This window comes from Palaemon carinicauda, chromosome 20 (assembly GCF_036898095.1).
Source record: "Palaemon carinicauda isolate YSFRI2023 chromosome 20, ASM3689809v2, whole genome shotgun sequence".
NCBI lineage: Eukaryota > Metazoa > Arthropoda > Malacostraca > Decapoda > Palaemonidae > Palaemon > Palaemon carinicauda.
In genome coordinates this window covers 34,089,711-34,100,090 of record NC_090744.1, presented here as the reverse complement: position 1 = coordinate 34,100,090, position 10,380 = coordinate 34,089,711, and the positions used below count along the sequence as shown (strand labels likewise).

Genomic DNA, 10,380 nt, shown 5'->3' with positions numbered 1-10,380 from the left:
TACTCTATAACTAGATTGTTAATGCAAATAAAAATCTAAATAGTTCATAAGAGAGCTTTCATGAAAATAAAAACATGCAACAGAATCTTTACTTCAAATATTACAATATCTACCAGTAACTTAAATAGCTAATAAAAATTTTTTTGAGACAGCCATAAATGCTAAATACACAGCACTGAACTAGTCCTTCCAGCTACAATAATATTAACTATGAGAAAAACTTGTTAATCATATCAAAACTCACCCTCCATTCGGGGTCTGACTCACTGGTGTCAGACTCACTGGTGTCACAGTCATTCTGTGGAAAGAACTTGGGTAAGTTAACCACATCAAAAAAAGACTAATGCCTGGCCCACCAGAGATTTTAGGTTTCCCTTTGTAGATACAGTATTCCCAATTCCCAAAATCTTCCACATAAGCTGAAAACCTGCAATATGCATTTGTAATTCACTGCTGGATACAATCAAACATTTCCTCTGAACTAAAGTAACAAACATGTTTCTCTTTTGCTTACTAATACAAAACAATTAGCAGGAAACCAAATGCAGGAAGCAAAATTAATTCATCAGTAAAGAGCACTCCCCAGCAGTAACATGAGGCCTCAAAATGACAATATATTATATAGTGTGAAATTAGGACATATGACATTACCATTCCATAAAGCAATGGTGAAAAATTTGAAAAAAAAAAAAATTGTAATTGAACTAAATTTTAGAAGCAAGTGTCCTAATAGAATACTAAGCTCTCTAATAACAATAACACATTCCTGCAACTACAGTACTTGCTCCATACACAAATATGATATTGATTCTTGTAAAGGCTAAAAAAAATTTACTAACCTTGCTTGCGGCCTTTGCCATAATCTTGCAATAAAAATAGGAAAATATGGTATAAAGATTATATAAAAGATTGTCACAAACTATTTTGGAAAATAGATATGACAAATTTGGAAATAATTTGTATTTTTCCTAACAATACAAACCTTGAACTCTCTACATTGCAGATATATTTCAGCAACAGCTGAACCTAGCCATAAGACTTTTAGCGAGGTGTAACTACCATATGCTGCTTAGCAAGAATAGATTGTCCACCCCGCTCACACTCACACTCGCACTGGTAACATGACGTCCCTTTGAAATTGCAACCAGGACTTCTTGGGGGTTAGGTGATGACGTAACCAGTATGAGCTGAGCTCAAGATTTATATAGTTAGGAAAAAAAAATTATTTCCAAATGTCACTTTTTTGGGCTCAAGCCATGTCGTCCTGATGGAAGGTTCCTTTAAGTAGCTTCCTAGGGTATATTTGACTACAGTGATATTCCCAGAGAATTTAACTTAAGGTCTCCAGAATTCTAACTCCTGGCGCGAATATCCTTTAAGTTTTCTTTTAGGATATCGCATAATATCAGGGGACGTATTCTTGACACGTCACATAGCAATCTGCACTCCGCATAGCGTTTACGTTTCGAGGGGGAAAAGTGGCAAAATAAAAGAGGAGCCATTCATTATATAGTTCCCTTCCTCCACTACTGTTTGAGTACTCAGATGGCGCCATAATCGTCCACCATCTTTATTCCTTTTTCTGTAGCGGTTTCGCTCGGTGGTTTTCCCAGTGCTCTCTTGTTATCAGGATTTATTATGCAATCTCCAGCTTCTTCTGCCTCTGGAAAGTTGAGTATTTGATTCTTATGCTGGATAAATTTAGCTCTGGCCGTAAAGTAAAGAATTAATTCAAATTAGAATGACAAATTCGGAGATAATTTGTATTTTTCCTAACCCTACAAACCTTAGCTATTTACATAGGGTATTACTTTCGGCGTAGCTGAAAATGACGAGCCATTAGATTTTTAATGTGGGTTAACTACCCCCGCGCTAGTTAGCAAGGAGGTAGGGGAGGGGTAGCTAGGGCCAGACATACTCTTTCATTCACGCAGACTAAATCCTGGTAACAATGCCCTCAACCTTCTGCTACCTGTCCATTAAGGAGCTTGAGGTTAGACCAGCTGTTGTGCAGCCACCACAGGGCCGACAGAAAACGTATCGAGGCTCCTGTGGGTCACGTCCTGCAGGTAGTGGGCTGTGAAGGTCGTTTGACGCTTCCAGACCCCAGCTTGTAACACCTGCGTCACAGAGAAGTTTCTCTTGAAGGCCAGGGACGTAGCGATGACCCTGACATCATGTGCTCTATGGCGACGTGACGGAGGAGGGTCCGGATTCAAGGCATGATGAATGGTCCTTCGAATCCAGGCTGAGATGGTATTCTTGGTGACCCTCCTCTTCGTCCTTCCGGTGCTCACAAACAGAGCTTGCACGCGGGGACGGACTACAGCTGTTCTCTTCAGATAACGCATCAGACTCCTTACTGGGCATAGTAGCAGATGGTCTGGGTCATCTGTTACAGAACGGAGACTCGTCACCCTGAAGGAGTTGAACCGTGGGTCCGGCACTCCAGGGTTCTGAGTCTCGGCAACAAACTCAGGGACGAACCTGAACGTTACCTCCCACCATCCCCTTGAATGGGCGACATCGTATGAGAGACCATGAAGTTCATTGACCTGCTTAGCTTAAGCCAAAGCGAGCAGGAATACCGTCTTCCAAGTCAGGTGTTGATCAGAGGCCTGGCGTAATGGTTCGAACGGGGGTCTCTTCAGAGCCCTGAGGACCCGAACCACGTTCCATGGAGGAGGTCTCACTTCCGACTGAGGGCAGGTAAGCTCGTAGCTTCGTATGAGTAAAGAAAGTTCCAGCGAGGAAGAAATGTCTATTCCTTTCAGCCTGAAGGCCAGGCTTAAGGCTGAGCGATAGCCTTTCACCACCGAGACTGAAAGGCGCATTTCCTCCCGCAAATACACGAGAAACTCCGCTATTGCTGGAATAGTGGCATTGAGGGGAGAGATACCCTTGCCACGACACCAACCACAGAAGACTCTCCACTTCGCCTGGTAGACCCCTGCGGATGACTTTCGCAGGTGTCCAGACATTCTTTCCGCAACTTGTTGCGAAAAGCCTCTCTCAGTGAGGAGACGCTGGATAGTCTCCAGGCGTGAAGCCAAAGCGAAGCTACGGCTTTGTGGAAGATGTTGCAATGTGGTTGTCTGAGCAACTCGTGTCGTGGGTGAAGTTCTCTCGGGAGTTCCGTCAGGAGCTGCAGAAGGTCCGGGAACCACTCTGCGTGATGCCATAGCGGAGCTATTAAGGTCATTGACAGGTTGACCCAGAGTCTGGTCTTGTTGAGCACCTTTCTCATCAGACAGAAGGGTGGGAAGGCGTAGACGTCGATGTTGTCCCACCGTTGTTGGAAGGCATCTTGCCAGAGTGCCTTGGGGTCCGGGACTTCAGAGCACTACAGCAGCAGCTTGAAATTCAAGGCTGTCGCGAACAGGTCCACTGTCGGGGAACCCCACAAAGTCAGGACTTTGTTGGCTACTTGAGGATCCAAAGACCACTCGATACTCACTATCTGCGAAGCTCTGCTCAGACTGTCGGCGAGCACATTCCTTTTGCCAGCAATGAAGCGAGCTGATAGAAGAATCGAGTGGACTTCGGTCCACCTCAGTATCTCTACTGCAAGATGGGATAGCTGTTATGAAAAGGTACCTTCCTGCTTGTTGATATGAGCCACTAATGTGGTGTTGTCACTCATCACCACCACGGAGTGGCAACCCCAGGGGCTGTTGGAACTGTTGAAGGGCCAGATATACAGCCTTCATCTCTAGCAGATTGATGTGGAGGTACTTTTCTGATTCTGTCCATATGCGCGAGACCCTCTGGTTCAGAACGTGGGGCCCCCACCCTTCTTTTGATGCGTCCGAGAACAGCATCAAATCCGGGGGAAGGACGAGAAGATCCACTCCCTTTTGAAGGTTTCCGTCGGTCAGCCACCACCGCAGGTCCGCCCATTCCGCAGGTCCTATAGGGACCAGAGTCCGGGGAATCGTTGCCTTGATTCCACCAGGACTTGAGCCGCCACTGCAGATATCTCATCCTGAGGTGGCCGTTGGGAACTAGACGGGCCAAGGAGGCTAGGTGACCTAGGAGACGTAACCAAGATTGGGCTGGAAGATCTTCTCGACTGAGGAAAGGCTCTGCAACCCTCTTCAGCCTTGCTATCCTGTCGTCTGATAGAAAGGCTTTGTGGAGATTGGTGTCTAATATCATGCCTAGATATACTGTACCAGTTGTTGGGTTGGAAGCAGAGAGGACTTCGAGATTTACCATGATCCCTAGATCTTGGCAAAGTCCGAGAAGCCTGTCTCGGTGTCGAAGAAGGGTCGACTTCGAGTCTGCCAGGATCAGCCAGTCGATAATGGAGGAGATGGATGCCGTTCCTGTGCGCCCACGAAGATATCAGTGTGAGCACTCTGGTGAACACCTGAGGTGCTGTGGAGAGACTGAAACACAGTACCTTGAAGTGGTAGATCTTGTTGTCTAGGCTGAATCTTAAGTACTTCCTGGAAGACGGATGGATTGGGATCTGGAAGTACGCGTCCTTCAGATCCAGTGTGCACATGAAGTCTAGCGGTCTCACTGCAAGTCTGACAGTGTCCGCTGTCTCCATGCTGAACGAAGTTTGTTTGACAAACTTGTTCAGGGCTGAGAGGTCGATGACAGGTCTCCAGCCTCCAGACGCCTTCTTTACAAGAGAGTCCACGGAAGAAGCCTGGGGAGCCGTTGACGACCTCTTGGAGAGCATCCTTCTTGAGCATGGTCTCGACTTCTGCCCGAAGGGCTAGCCCCTTTGCCGATCCCATGGCATAGGAGCTCAACGACACTGGATGAGCTCAACGACACTGGATTTGCTGTCAGGGGAGGTTGAGATGTTATGAACGGGATGCGATATCCTTGGCTGATCACAGAGATCGTCCAGGAATTGGTCCCGTGTTGCTGCCACCTGTGCATGCAACTTTGCAGGCATCCCCCAACAGGTGGACACGCAGGGGGATTGCCAATCCTAGCTTTTGCGGCCTCGGCCGCTCCCTCTAGGATTTTTGCCTCTCCTGGATGACTTTCTGCCCTTCTTGTCTTTGACAGGAAAGGGCAGCTGCTTAGACACCTTCGTCTTAGCTGCCGGCGCCTGCTTCGGTGTCTTGCGAGGCTGCTGTTGTTGTTGAGGAGCTTGTAGGGCCGAGATGTAAGGGACCTCTGGAGGAGCGAATCGTGACTCGTCTTCCTCCACCTCTCAGCTGTCCTTTCTATATCCTTGGGCTCAAACAGGTTTCTTCTAAGGATGGAGGAGTGTCTGAGCTTGCAGACATCCACAGCGGGGACCTTCGGGTGGAACCTCTCAGTCACCGCATCACGGCGCTTTAATATCGAGTTAGCCCACAGGTTAGTAACCTGGTGAGCCAAGAACTCGATGGAGCGCGTGCCCGAGAGGAGGAAGGTCTCCAGGGCCTTCCTATTGCTCTCCTTGGACAAGTCCTCAGAGCGCAAGAGGATGCCCAGAGACCCCAGCCACACATCCAGCCACGAAGTGGCCTGCATGGCACACTTAAAGACTTTCTCCTGGCTTAGGATCTCCGACGCTAAGAATGTCACCTGCCGGGCAGCGAGTTTCTCTAGAGAAAAACCCCTGGTGAGCTATTCCACAGTGGTGGAGGGAAAGAGCTAAACAAGACTCCTCCATGATCTCGAAGTACCTCCTCTGTTGTACACGAGGAGGTGGGAGGAGCTTGTTCCCGGCAGAAGAACGGCTGGAGGCGGCGAGCTCGGAGAACTGGCCCTCGACCTTGTCCCTAGCACTCTTCACCCCCTGGGACCAAGGCAGGGCTGCACTGGCCTTTGGGGGTTTCTGGGTACCATAGACCTGGTCCAGGACCGTATCCTTGCCTTCGCGGGGGGCGGTCTCGGGGTCCTTAAAACTATCGAGTTGCCTCATTCGATTAAGGACCTGCCAGAAGGCATGCTCCGACTCGTGCTGCTCTCCTCCTTGTGGACTGGCAGCTAAGTCTCCTGTCCCTAGTGGCTCTTCTTGGGGGACACGTGGACGTTCTCCCGGGGTAGGGTTGGCTCCGGACGAATCCTTGATGATGACTTGGGCACCGTCTTCGAGTCCTTGGGGTCCCTCCTGGGAGGGATACAGGACTCTAGCAAAGAGGTCTGGACGGTCCCTCCCACGCGAGACGTTTCTCTTCCTCGAGGTGGGGTTCCTCCCATTGGTGCCGTGGGAGAGTGCCTCACCTCGCTGGACTCTCCTGAGGATGGGAAAGCTTCGTCCACAGGGGAAGGAGAAACCACCTGCGAAAGGGATGGGGCCTTCCCAGCGGATCTCTTGGGAGCCAGCTTAACCCTGGGAGAAGTTACCTAGAAATCCACTCCTCTCCTCTTCAGCGGGGGCGAGGGAACCGTTGGTTTTAGTCCCAGATAAGAAAGGGCTGGCTTCATAGCCCGCAAGACCGCTTTGATCAGGGAACCAAACCAAGGCTGGCGGCTGACTGACGCAGTGTCAGCAATCCCCGCTGGAGGGAAGGGGATCGGCTGATCCTTAGGAGTGGATACCATGGGGCCTGCCTGAAATGAAGAAAGGGAAGAGGAATGTTGCCTGGACCTCTCCGACGAACCTTCCTGCTCCTGGACGTGTGCTCGGCGCTTACGAGGTGGCGATCGTGAGGGTGATCTAGAAGCACGCGTCCCCACCAACTCGCAAGGTTGGGAGAGCTGTGAAACCCGGCGGGGGTCCCGCGAAGGAAACGCTGCTGGGTCGCGCGCGGGCGCTCGGAGACGAGGGCGCGGGCGCTCGGAGACGAGGGCGCGGGCGCTCGGAGACGAGGGCGCGGGCGAGCGGAGACGAGGGCGCGGGCGCTCGGAGACGAGGGCGCGGGCGCTCGGAGACGAGGGCGCGGGCGCTCGGAGACGAGGGCGCGGGCGCTCGGAGACGAGGGCGCGGGCGAGCGGAGACGAGGGCGCGGGCGAGCGGAGACGAGGGCGCGGGCGAGCGGAGACGAGGGCGCGGGCGAGCAGAGACGAGGGCGCGGGCGAGCGGAGACGAGGGCGCGGGCGAGCGGAGACGAGGGCGCGGGCGAGCGGAGAAGAGGGCGCGGGCGCGTGGTTGCGCTGGCGAGGGGGCGCGTGGGTGCGCTGGCGAGGGGGCTCGTGGATGCGCAGGGTGCGCGTGATTGCACGGGCGATCGCTGCCGATCAGGAGAGCGATGGCGCGTTGGCGATCGCTGGCGCGTTGGCGAGCGATGGCGCATAGGCGATCGCTGGCGCATTGGCGAGCGATGGCGCGTTGGCGAGCGAAGGCGACCGATTGGGCACAGGGAAGTTAGCGGGTGGGCGGGACGGTGACCTGTGGTGATCAGATGCGTGGGCGCGTTGGCAAGCATTTGCGCACAGGCAAAGGATTGCGCGGGCGCGTAGGAGATCGCTGGCTTGTAGGTTGGCATGTAGGTTGGCATGTAGGTTGGCGCGCAGTCGCGCGGTTGGACGTAGCCAACTGGGGCGCAGGACTAGGGGGCGAAGGAAAAACCGCTGGGTCGCACGCGGGCGACCGTTGGCAAGCAGGCGCGCGGAGATCAGGGCGCGGGCGCGCAGGTTAGTTGTCACGTGGGCGAGTGGACGCGCGGGCGAGGGGGCGCGCGGGCGAAGGTGTGCGTGGACGCACAGGTAAGGGTGCGCGCGATTGCACGGGCGATCGCTGGCAATCAGAAGAGCGATGGCGCGTAGGCAATCGATGGCGCATTGGCAATCGATGGTGTGTTGGCGAGCGATGGCGCGTTGGCGAGTGATTGCTCGTTGGCGAACGATGACGCGTAGGGCGAGCAGGCGACCGACTGCGAGAAGAGTGTCAACTGGTCAACAGGAGAGCTCTTGCGCGCTACTGAGCGAGCGCGAGCGTGCAGGAGATCGTGGGCGCACAGGTGAGACCTGGCACGTAAGGGACTTACCCACAATGTGGGATAAGCCCTTTTGCCCCGAAGGGACCGGTGCTTGACGGATCAAGGGGTGTGTAGGCGCCCACTGCGCATCTGCGTCCAGGAACGGAGATGGTAGGTTGGAAGATCTGGCAGGCGTAGATCGCGAACGATCTGCGGAGAGGTCCAGCGATGTCACTGCGACAGTCTGCTCCCGACGAAGGCGAAGAACCGAAGAGGCGCCTCTTAACTCCCTTGTAAGGAGAAGGAAGGCCCCGACGGCGAAGAGGAGGGCGAGCCTTACGGCGAAGATGACCTCGAGGCAGAGTATCACCATCGTCGGTCCTCCGAAGAGGAGTCTCTGTCAGTGCACACCAACGAGGGAGAGATACACCCGCAGGAGAGACCGTTGGACTCGGCTTCCCCCTCGGATGATGTTCGGAGGAGGAACCTGAGCCTTCAGCAACATTCGCAACAGCAGCAGCAGGGGTTTGACCCGACCCGTCGGAAGCCTCTGCTACAACAACGTCGACCACAGACAAGAGGGTCCACCTCTGGTATTACCGGCGACTGTTGGACAGCTGCACCCAACTGGATCAGGTCAAACAGGGCTTCCTTGGAGGGCAAGCCCTCAAGCCCCAATGAAGCCCAAAGCTGGAAAAGATCATTATTAGACAGTTTGGTCATCAACAAAATCAATAATGTCCTCCCCCGGAGGAGGAGGGGGAGCTATGGGAGGCAAAACCCTCTCCTGAACCCTGAGGTTGGGAAACAAAAGAATGGCTTACGCTACCACTCGACAGCCTCTCACTAGAGACCGGTCGAGTGGAAGCTTCAGAGGAGGTTCAGGCAACGGAAGAAGTCATTGGAGCCTTCCTTCCTCAAGGCAGTCCTTGAGGGAGAACGGTCTCGCTTAGACTTCTTACGCCGCCAGGCAAACCTCTCCCACTGGGAGGTAGGCCACTCCCTGCATTCGCTACAGTTTTTATCCCTTTCACACTGTTGACCTCGATACTGCGGACAAAGGGTGTGAGGGTCCGTATCGACCGCCAACCTCTATGTTCCAGAGGGGCGGTCGGGGAGTCCAGGGCACTTCCGCATAATATGAAGAAAAGGTAGACGCCAACTTCAAACACACAATTGAAAGAAAAAGTAAACAAATTAAGGCTGTCAATGCGAGGACGAGACAGACATGTCTGCTCATCGTCCGAGCCAAAAGTGAAGTGAAGCAGTTCACCAGTGTGTGGGAGGGGAGGGGTAGCTAGCTACCCCTCCCCTACCCCCTTGCTAACTAGCGCGGGGGTAGTTAACCCTCGTTAAAAATCTAATGGCTCGTCATTTTCAGCTACGCTGAAAGTAATACCCTATGTAAAAAGCGTGGTTTGAATTTCAGTTACGGAACAACTAACTTTTGGCACAGATATTGCCTAGACCGGAGGCGTCTTTGGCGCTGTCGTTCGTAACGCATGAGTTATTTAGTTAGCCCGCACTACTTTCCCGGTAAAATAGCTTAAATAAATACAATTAGCTATTTAATCTGCATTGCTAGGAATTAATCATATTATGCCGATAGTATTCACATTGGGTTCAGCAAATTAGGTAGCCAATCTTGTTTACACTAGGCTTCCTAGCCTAGGCGTTTAGTTTAATCTCTTGCATGATATGCATGATATAATAGGCCATTTATACATGTAAGATATATGGATTGCATATAAAATTTCCTCTTCTAAGATAGTATACGAGAGAGCTTCCAAGAGTTAGGTAGTCGATCTCACTGTCGCTAGGCTACTAGCCTAGTGGCTTTAGTATACTTTCATAATATCTCCCCGGTTACTCTCATATATAGGGTAATCTCCCCTTCCCTTGAGTGTAGCCTATGGCTACAATCCTAGTTGATCTTGCCTCGAATTGTCATTCTGGCAAGGTTAGGCTAGAGTTTATCTGTCCCTTCACCGAGCTACTGATGGTAAGCTTTGGGTTTGGGTCAGAACCTCAGAGTACTTGTTGTGTGCCGGCAACTGATCGACAGGGTGAATGTACTCCCCTGTCGGATCTTGTTCGTTGGCATAGGAGGCCTTGCCTCCCTAAACTGCATTTGAAAGGGTCATGTGATCCCCTTCTCCTTGTGGTTTAGTCGACTAGTCCTGTACTCGCAGACCCTAGGCTGAAGAATAAGAGATTATTTTTCTGCCTAGGATGGCACCGGCATTGGGACTCTGTTTCTCTATGATTAAGGGTGGCGGCTAGATGATTGCCGGCCCCCTTACTGTATTGGCAGACCCTAGGCTGAGGAATGTATTCTCCGTCTGCCTAGGATGGCGCTGATACTGAAAAACAGCTTCCTCTAGGTGTGGTAGGGCCGACATGCTGCCGGCTATTCTCACACCTTATACAGGACCCTTTCCCCTCCCCATTCTGTCCTTTAGTGATAGCCTAGCCATCACATCCCTGTGGCCGTTGTCCTACAATCTCGCCGATTGCAGGCAGGCTGTAGGGCCGGCTTGGGCTTTTGCCTGTATGGCCTAGC

The 10,380-nt window shown here is 52.2% G+C and overlaps 1 long non-coding RNA gene across 1 annotated transcript in view; it reads right to left on the bottom strand.

The window, feature by feature from the left end:
• Positions 1-234: 234 nt before the first annotated feature.
• Positions 235-10,380, bottom strand: part of LOC137659482 (uncharacterized) — a 63,753-nt gene continuing 53,607 nt past the window's right edge. Inside the window, exon 3 of the long non-coding RNA XR_011047552.1 lies at positions 235-298. This is a non-coding gene — a long non-coding RNA (uncharacterized lncRNA). The remainder of the gene's footprint in view (positions 299-10,380) is intronic.